We start from the raw sequence: 11120 nt of genomic DNA, 5'->3' as shown, positions 1-11120 counted from the left end.
AATCTAGGTGTGACGAAGCATTTAGCTGAATTTTAGCTGTTTAAGATTAGCTACATTTTAAAAGAAATCAGTAAAAATGTATTTTTTTGTCTCCCCTAAGTTAACTTAGTTTAATTTTGATGTTAATTACACTATTTATTTTTTTCTCACAAATTAATACTTTTTGCCAATATTTGTAATACTATGCATATTTAATTTTTATTTTTGATTTCATATTTTATTATTTAATAAATATTCGTATTTTTTCAATAAAATGCATATTTAAAAAAAAAAAAAGATGGATTTTAAGATCAAACCGAAAGTTTAAGAAGTTTATAAAGTTTACGATTTAAGAATGAAATCTCCCATCTTGCATTGTTAGAGAGTTTTACATTCAAACTGTGACTGACTGTGATGGCATCATCATAATATTTGCATCCTAATTTGTGATTGTTCTCTTCTTCATTGCATCTGTTTATCTAAATAACACATTTAAACTGTGAAGACAGTGTGATATTGTGTGTTGCTTCACATATAGAGTCTAAAAATAAGACTCATAGTAAGCGGTGTGACAGTGGTAAAACGGATGTTCTAATTCTAAAACATAAACCTAAAACTTCAGCAATATTACTTGGCTGCTTTTTTCTAAGCACTTTTTTCTACTATTATTATTATTTATTTTTTTTCTGGAAATGCTAATCTAGTCTAAATTACCCCTTTATTCTCACTTCAGACATTTTCCAGGTAAATACAATATCAGGCTTATGAAGCTCTACAAAATAAACCCCACCGTGTGTGTGTTTTTTTTTTTTTTTATTATTTTTTTTTTTTTCTCACTAATGGACCACAGAAGAAATGCATAAAAGCTCATTTTGCTCTCAGGAGCTCTGGATCTGTACAGTTCATGAGTGTTACACTGGTTCTACCTTATGAGATGGAAGGGGCGAGGGTGTGATTTACTGATTGAATGCAAATGAAGCTGATGAGTATCAGGTTAGTCACGGAAGGGATAGCTGTGTGTGTTTTTCATCAAGGGCTCTTTAGAGCTCTCTGGCTCTCTTAGCAAAGGGAAGCTAAATCAAGGTGATGACCTGTGTGTGGGTATTTGTTGTCTCCATATCTCAATTTGTGAGTAAAGACTCATCCTCAAGTGCAGGACTGATGATGTCTAATGGGCTTTAATGCCTAATGGAGATTGACAGTAATTTAGTGATGCAACCAATTAGAATGCAACGACCAGCGTGCTGCAGTAACTCTGTGTATCTCCCTCTATATCCTGTATATCCTCTGACCTTTGATATAGTGTCCTGCTCACAGAACCTCCTGTTATACATAGATTTGGAGAAATTACTTGCTCACCAATAGACCCAAGTGAATGGGTGCCATCAGATTGAGAGTCCAAATAGCTGATAAAAACATCACAATAAATCCACAAGTAATCCACACAAATCCAGTCCATCATTTAACATCTTGTTAAGTGAAAAGCTGTGTGTTTGTAATAAAACACTGTAACAATTAAAACTTCCTAATCATCGGGAAGAAGGCGTCTCTCAGCCCCGACGTCACTCGTCACAAACACCTAATGATATTTTTTTTTTACTTTAATTTGTTGCTTCTGACCAGTATACAGTGTGTGTCCATAATCCATAATAATGCTACCTCCAGTGAAAAAGTCAATCCCCTCTTGTCCCCTTACAAATCCAAAGACATATTTGTTCTGAATGGCTTTCTATTGAAAACAGTGCTGGAGCAATATTATGGTAGCAATGGAAGCAATGGTTTGGTTAAAAATGTAAAAGAAAAAAAAAATCTCTTAATGTTGAATGTACAGTATTTATGACAAACACAAAGCTTTTTTTTTCACTTATTATTGTGTTTTTAAAAGCTGTTTTGACTCTCAATCTGATGGCACCTATACACTGCAGAGGATCCATTGTGGATAAAGTAAATATAATGTTAAATTAATCCAAATCTGTTCTGATAAAGAAACAAACATATTGGGAGTCCTGGGGGTAAATAAGCTTTAAGCAAATCTTCATTTGTGAACTGTTCCTTTAACATTTTTTATTTTTATTTTATGCAATTACTGTTCCAAAATAACATTAATGCAACAAAACATATTCCAAATAAATATGCAGATGATATGCTTTGGCACCCTGATTAACCAAAGTAAGTAAGAAAGTAAATTGATACAATATGTAATATTTTTATTACACAATCAAATCAGAAATAAAATACATAAAATACATATACATACAATATTTTGTAAGATCTACAGTGAAATACACAATTAAAAATGTATTGTCTGTTCAACCTAGAAGTGTGTCACGAGTCCCGCATGTTTCTGTAAACATGTGGACAAAGAGAGAGTGATGCGATATATCTCTCAGCATGCAGGACACATTCTTTCCGACAAGGAGTAGGCGGCAGCTGTGATGACTAACAGCTCAACTTTCACTCTTAACCTCGGTACCGTGACCTTGTTCTTTTTATCATCCCCTATAAACTGTGTGTTGATCGCTGCATGCAGACTCTGACCTTGTGCAAATCAGCTGTTGTGTTTATTCTCATGTAGACAGTAGAATAGACCACAGTGGTTTGTTTATTTTTTTATTTTGTTTTTTATTTTTCTGTAGAGGGCTTATTTGACACTGTCCAGCATTGTGATGACCTCTGGTAATTGTCTTGCTTCTACATAACCATTTCTCGTGACCTTCAGCTTTGATATGGGTGTTCACATTCTAAACACGAATGGATTATAATGGCAGCAATCCAATTTCGTTCAGGTTTTCACTTCACATTCACATCAGAATTATATATATATATATATATATATATATATATATATATATATATATATACAGTACAGACCAAAAGTTTGGACACACCTTCTCATTCAAAGAGTTTTCTTTATTTTCATGACTATGCAGATTGTAGAGTCACACTGAAGGCATCAAGGGCTATTTGACCAAGAAGGAGAGTGATGGGGGGCTGCGCCAGATGACCTGGCCTCCACAGTCACCGGACCTGAACCCAATCGAGATGGATTAGGGGTGAGCTGGACCGCAGACAGAAGGCAAAAGGGCCAACAAGTGCTAAGCATCTCTCGGGGAACTCCTTCAAGACTGTTGGAAGACCATTTCAGGTGACTACCTCTTGAAGCTCATCAAGAGAATGCCAAGAGTGTGCAAAGCAGTAATCAAAGCAAAAGGTGGCTACTTTGAAGAACCTAGAATATGACATATTTTCAGTTGTTTCACACTTTTTTGTTATGTATATAATTCCATATATAATTCCACATGTGTTAATTCATAGTTTTGATGCCTTCAGTGTGAATCTACAATTTTCATTGTCATGAAAATAAAGAAAACTCTTTGAATGAGAAGGTGTGTCCAAACTTTTGGTCTGTACTGTGTATATGTATATCTTTTACTATATCTTCTCGATTTGTAGTTGTGTTCATTTTATTGATTGTGAATACTTTGAGTTGTGTTCTGGCTTATGTCACACAATTAATTTTAAACTACTGTGCAGCCCACATACACCATATGGGCAATTGGGCACGTGCCCAGGGGTCTCCCGTCCAAGAGGGGCATCATGCAGGGCAATGTTTTCAAACGGTGTGGTGCGGAAACAGTTTAACAGGCAAAGATGTTTTAGTAAATATACACTGTTTTGCAGCTCATTGGGTTCCTCTGCTGATCTGCTGAATCTTTCTGTGGCTACCGACCACAATTGTCTTGATTTAGTGAACAGCTCTGTGCAAATTTACACAGATCACCATTTAGGTACTCAACAGAATTACCACAAACAAAGAATCTCCAGGCATATAACAACGTGTGCTTTTAAAAAAAAATTTATTGTGTTGTGTTTTTGCGTTTAGGGTCATTATTTTTAGCCTTGCATCTCTGTCTGGAAGTAGAACAACAAAGAGATTGTCTGTCTGAAACCTTGACCGAGCACAGAAGCCTTTGTCTCATTTCAGTCCTGACAGCATGTCATCCCTGTGATGCTGTGTTTATTTTCATGTAGTCAGTAGACTAGATCACAGTCTGTCTCTCTTGGCCAAGGTGTGTTTGCCATATTCCGGCATCATGATGACTTCTGGTAAAGTAATTGTTTTGTGACTTTACAAAACCATTTCTTGTCAGATGTGTTATGCCCATTCAGAATGGAGAGGCAGCATCTTACACCTCAGATTTTTTTTGTCTGTTTTAAATGCAAAAATTATAATTTAATCAATTAAATTAATTATGAATTAATTAAATTGTTTTATTTAAAATGACATGGCATTCATTCACATGCCTAAATGAGTCAGTCCTATTAAACTATACCTTTCATACACACACACACACATACACTCACCTAAAGGATTATTAGGAACACCTGTTCAATTTCTCATTAATGCAATTATCTAATCAACCAATCACATGGCAGTTGCTTCAATGCATTTAGGGGCATGGTCCTGGTCAAGACAATCTCCTGAACTGCAAAGTGAATGTCAGAATGGGAAAGAAAGGTGATTTAAGCAACTTTGAGCGTGGCATGGTTGTTGGTGCCAGACGGGCCGGTCTGAGTATTTCACAATCTGCTCCGTTACTGGGATTTTCGTGCACAACCATTTCTAGGGTTTACAAAGAATGGTGTGAAAAGGGAAAAAAAACATCCAGTATGCGGCAGTCCTGTGGGCGAAAATGCCTTGTTGATGCTAGAGGTCAGAGGAGAATGGGCCGACTGATTCAAGCTGATAGAAGAGCAACTTTGACTGAAATAACTCGTTACAACCGAGGTATGCAGCAAAGCATTTGTGAAGCCACAACACGCACAACCTTGAGGCGGATGGGCTACAACAGCAGAAGACCCCACCGGGTACCACTCATCTCCACTACAAATAGGAAAAAGAGGCTACAATTTGCACGAGCTCACCAAAATTGGACAGTTGAAGACTGGAAGAATGTTGCCTGGTCTGATGAGTCTCGATTTCTGTTGAGACATTCAGATGGTAGAATCAGAATTTGGCTTAAACAGATTTTTCAGAAAATTCAGCTTTGCATCACAGAAATAAATGATAATTTAAAGTATAATAAATTTAAAAACAATTATTTTAAATTGTAATAATATATCACAATATTACATTTTTTCTTTATTTTTGATCAAATAAATGCAGGCTTGATGAGCAGAAGAAACTTCTTTCAAAAACATTCAAAATAGTAATGTTTCCAAACTTTTGGTCTGTACTGTATATATATATATATATATATATATATATATATATATATACCAAGAAAATTTTTTATTAGGAAAAAGTGCATGTTGTGTCTTACTTTTTAAAAAAAGAATTTGATAGTAAGCCCTTAAAAAATTGTGAAGTGCATGAAACCCCTCTTTTTTGGGGGAATTTTTTAACCTGAGGAATGTATTCACATTCTCTGATTATTCACTACCATTCATTCTTTTGATTTAGTGAACAGCATTATTAAATTTACAGAGATTACAATTTAGTTCAAGGTAGAAGTGCTATTCCACAGAATTACCACCAAATATTTTTTTTTTTAAAAGAAGTAAAAGAGCCAGAAAACAACCTGTACTGTGTGGGAGGGTTTTTGTTGTTATTTTGTGTGTGACATTTTCTGGCATTGTGATGACCTCTGGAAATAGTTTTGGGACTGTACATAACGATTTCTTGTGATCTTCAGCCCTAATATGGGTGTTTGATATTCTTAAGTTATCCACTGCAGCAGCGGTCGTTCTCTTGAGTTAGCAAATACCACGTTTCAAATTCACACACATCACAATTTAGCTCTGGCGAAGGTGTTATTCTGTTGAAAACAACCTGTACTTTTTGTGTGTTTTGGCTGGTTTGCTGTCATTATTTTTAGCACTGCATCTCTGTTCTGGAGTGGATAACTAAGGAGTTTGTCTGTTCGAGGCCTTGACCGTGCGCTGAAGCCTTTGTATCATTTCACTCTTGACAGCATGTCATCTCTGTGACTAACTAAATGACCGCCTGCCACAGCTGATAAATCTACCAAAACACAATGACACCCACCATGTCAAAATTATTTCAGAAAAACAGCGAAAGTAAATGTACTGCCCCTGGGGTGGGGTGACAGTCGGGCCAAAGTTATGGCAAGATGACAGCAGATTCAAAACTTTCGCTTGCAGAGTCCGGAAAAGTGGCTATTTTTTTCTTCCTGTAACATTGAGTATTTGGCAGGACCTTCTACTGGGAATTAATCTATCTCTCTCCTTATGTCCTTCTCGCTCTTTTACACACAAATACACACACCTAGTGCATTCATTTTTGTTTCAACATGACTCTAAAATATGGATACTGTCCCCACTCTCTACCCTGATTTTCAGCTTGCATGCTTCCAATAAATAAACCTGTCACAACATTGTCTTTATACTTGTGCTATTTCTGGACCGATCACTCCCAAGGTGGAGAGACACTTTCATGCCATATGAAAAGACACTTGTGCACTTGCACATGTTCGATGGAATCAGCTGCATATAGTGGTGTTTTGAAAAAGATTACTGTATTTAAGGCTTTCAAGAATTAGATGCTAGGTCTAAATTGGTTTCTTTCTTGACCTGTCATTGTGAGTGAACATAAAAAATAGCTGGGCACTTTCCATTTTCCATCCTTCTCAAAATATTAGGGTTTAATATATATATATATATATATATATTTATTTTTTTATTTTTTTTTATTATTATTATTATTTTTTTTTTACAATTTTATCCATACACCCATTAGGAAGAATGTAATATGGGAGCAATGCTGATGTATATTTCCCATCAATAAAAACAAATCTAAAGAATATTAAATAAATAAATAACAAAATAAAATTTTTACCAAATTGGAACTTATGTATTTATTTTTGTCAGTGGCAGTGACAATTTTGCGCAAACCTTCAATGATTTGTAGATAAGTGTTAAACAAACAAATGGATGAAAAAAAATGAATTAACTTAAAATTATATATATATATATATATATATATATATATATATATATATATATATAATACAATTTTGGTATTTATAATTAATTAAATATAGTACTATTACACTATTTTAATTAATTTAATAATACATTTCAATATTTTACTATGATAAGGTAAACATCAATTCAACATATTTAAATTTTTAGATGTAGTTAAGAAGGTAAATTAGTTAAAGGTCCCGTTCTTCATGATCCCATGTTTTAAATTTTAGTTAGTGTGTAATGTTGTTGTTAGAGTATAAATAATATCTGTAAAATTATAAAGCTCAAAATTCAATGGCAAGCGAGATATTTTATTTAACAGAATTCGCCTACAACGAACGACCCGTTTGGACTACATCCCTCTAGTTCCTGCAGTAATGACGTCACTAAAACAGTTTTTTGACTAACCTCCGCCCACATGAATACACAAAAAAGGGCTGTGGTCTTGGCGCGCTCCGACGGAGAAGAGGAAGAGTTGCGTTTGTGTTTGTCGCCATGTCGTCGAAACACTGTTATTTTCATCTCGGAGTCCAATCACCTTTGTTTGGGCATCCCAGTGACGCTGTACGTAGAGATCAATGGTTACAATTTATTTTTAACTCGGTTCCCGAAAATTATAATCCACATGTAAAACTATGTGCAGCACATTTTGCTGAGGACAGCTTCCTCAATCTCAATCAGTTTAATGCCGGATTCGCACAAAGATTATTCTTGAAAGATGGAGCAGTTCCCTCTTTGTCTGGAGAAGGCGTTGTTTATGGACCACAACCAGTAAGTGTATTTTATTATTTAAGTTGGTGTGTTTAACAGTTTCTGTAACTTATTACACAAAGGGCAATGCTGTTTAGCTTTGTTAACTAGATGTTAGGGCTGTGCAAAAAAAAAAAATCCAATGCGATTTTCATGCGCATCTCGTCAGTAAAAATACTCCTGTGATTATAAGTAAATCTCCAGCAGTTTTCAAAACAAATCCTGCCCACTTGCTTCACAAAACTAGCCCAATCGCGTTTCCAGGAGGGTAACGTACGCTAAGCTGGTGTCGAATCACAACACAGGAACCGCTGGCACAATCAGAACTCGTTACGTATTTTTGAAGGAGGGACTTCATAGAACAGGGAGGTCATCAGCCCGTTTTTATGACAGTGAAAACAGCGGTATACAGATAGGTGAATTGTGTTTTTTTACACGCGAAACATGAACACATGTTATATTGCACACTGTAAACACAATCAAAGCTTCAAAAAAGCATGAAAAATGGGACGTTTAAAACTACTAAGGGTGGATACATATATTTGGTGTGTTTAGATTTAAGGTTAGGGTTAGGGTGAATTATATATGCAATAAAATATTTTCAACTCATTTAATAGAGATTTGTGCCTCCAATATAGAAATACAAAAAAACGAATTAACGAATTAAGTCAGGTCTTAGATCTTATTCAATGGTTTGCTGACCTATCATTGTAATCATACAACATTAGGGACTCTGATCTCAATGAGAACATGCTGATAATGTTTGTCTTTGTGTTTAGTCTGTACTTACTGATTCTTCGTTCTCCATTTTCACAGTGTACCCTTCCAGACCTCTACTTGAAAGCCACTGTGCTGAAGCCACTGGGGGCTACACAGTGCCAAACAAATATCCTGTATCTCTCAGCTCCACTCACCTAAAAACCCTCCGTAGAGACAGTGAGGAAGCTTGTTTCATAGACAATATCATCCTAGCTTACAGTAGCGCTGATGAATATTTCATTGTGTGTAAGTTCAGCATTATTTGGAGGTGTTTAGAGTTCTGACCAAATATGAAAGGAACACTCACACTTGCTAAATGTGTGTGTGTGTGTGTAGATGTGCTTAGTGATTTCTGTGCTGAGACCACAAAGCTGTCAGTCCAGCGTGGCAGCTGGAAACCTTGGAATCATGTGTGTGTTTGTGTCTGAGTGTGTGTGCATGTGTGTCTCTGCCACCCTTTTTGTCTGGTAGCATCATTTCTATTCAGACAGCAACATAAACACTCTCCCTCATAAACACACTATTAGATTATGGAAATGAGAGCAGGGAGCATCTATTCCAGTGTAATTCCTTTAGGGAGGCGTTTAATTTGAACAAATAAATAAATAACAGCCCTGCATCAGGTGTTTCGTGAGAGCTATTGTGTAAATATAGTTTGAAATACAAAATAATAATCACAGCGTTTGATGAAGAAAGTTCATGCAGATGATGCTTGGCACTTTTAAAGTTGCTCGCTGAATCTCATTACGCCAAAGAGTCTGTGTGTCTAAAACAGAGCTGACATTTGCTACACTGCTGAGATGTTTTTCAAAGACTGTTGAACAATGACCTTTAATTTCTGCACTGGCCCTAACTTCTTTGTCTGAACTTCGTTCGATCTGATGCATGTTGATTAGATATCTCGTATGACTATAACAATGCTTTTCTTTGTCTTAATATTGCAGGTAGATTCATATTTTAGGCTGGAAAGCCTAAATTTACTGAGCATTTTGTATTCTGATGATACATCTGAAAAGTTTTATAATCCACTTCTAGAACTTTTTGAGGAAAATCATCTTGACTGTTTAGTTTCTATTTTAAGTTATAATTAATCAAGTGGTTTCTATGGAAGGCATTTTCTGCCAAATTTAAATAAATAAATGAAATGATTAAAATTCAAACTAAAACCAGATTAACTATTTCATTACAGAAAACTGTACGCAAAATATGTGACAAAATTGAGAATGAAATTAAATGATTTCATTTTCACGGTGACATACCTGTCAAATTGAAAAATAAAATGCAATTGCTGATTTCACATTTCATTTTCAATACAGTCTCGAGGCAAGACTGCCAATATTAAAATGAAAAGCCAAACGTGAAAAAGAAACTACACATCCAGTTTTTACAAAGCTCTTTATTAAGGCTCACGCAATAATAGTGACACAATTCAAATTTAAATGTAAATTTTATTTGTCATTTTAATTCCTCTTTTATTTCACTGTTTTCATTTTCGTTTTCATTTTCAAAGACAACCTGCATGCAAATTATATGTTAATGAGTGGGTGTGGCTTATTCAAGTAACGGCGCTAGAGACAATCGCCGAAGTCTCGTGTGCATGAGTTGAATGGTGGTTGAAACAATGTGTGAAACGACATTAAAATGTGAATATATTGTAATCGAGACATGGCGAATCTGTTAGTGAGCGTTTGCGGGAAGCTGCTGCAGCATTAGAACGTGGAAGAAACAACCAGCCTGACCAGCATGCGTCAAACCCTCGACCCACTGCAGTTCCTCGGCCTGAGCCTCCACGAGACTCCCCGGAAAATATGGAGATAAATCGGTTGCAAAACTCGAGAGGTTGTAAGTTGGAATTTGAGAACTTGTCATATTAATATTTGTATTTGTAAATTGAAATTTACACTCAAGACCCTGATGTGAAAAGCTGAATCTTTCGATTTGCACACACAGACAATGATCAAAACACCCCTGTTTAAAATCTGAACTTGCAGATTAAAAGTTACAAATGTGTAAAATGTCATCCACATGTACAAAATGACAGACACAAATGTGTGTCTTTTGCACTTTACTTCAGTTTCGCTATACAACCTTAAGTCGGCGCTTACAACCTCACAGATCTTGCAGTACAAGTTCAATTCCTGGCGCTCTGACTTTTGGTACTCTTTTTGCGATACTCCTGTTGCAAAACTGACTTGTGCACTTGTAAATGCAGACGCGAGAGAACACGGGGGGGGGGGGGGGGGTGGGGGGGGGCGTTGGAGGTGTTTGGGTGATTGAATCCGTTTTATTGGTCGATGCCTGACCAATGAACAACGCCAGCCAGTGCGACTTGGCATGCTGTAAAAAAACATTTTTATGCATGTGTATGCTTCATTGTTAAAACACTTGGACAATATTTTCATTAAATATCTTAACAGGATTTTATATTGCAGTAAAAAAAATAGCAAATTCGTTTATTGGTTGGAGTCAGCCAATGAAATGGGACGTTTTTATGTATGCGATGACGTCACCTCATAGAGCAGATCGCGCCGTTTGGCGGTCAATGTAGCAGACTGTCATCACGATGGAGGCATCAAGCAATCCCAGGGCAGGTTTTTCTTTTTAATAAATTAAGACGGTTTCAATAATCAAATCATTATTAT

The sequence above is a fragment of the Carassius carassius genome, chromosome 40 (genome assembly GCF_963082965.1).
Source record: "Carassius carassius chromosome 40, fCarCar2.1, whole genome shotgun sequence".
Classification (NCBI taxonomy): Eukaryota; Metazoa; Chordata; class Actinopteri; order Cypriniformes; family Cyprinidae; genus Carassius; species Carassius carassius.
Note: the sequence above shows the minus strand (reverse complement) of the source record.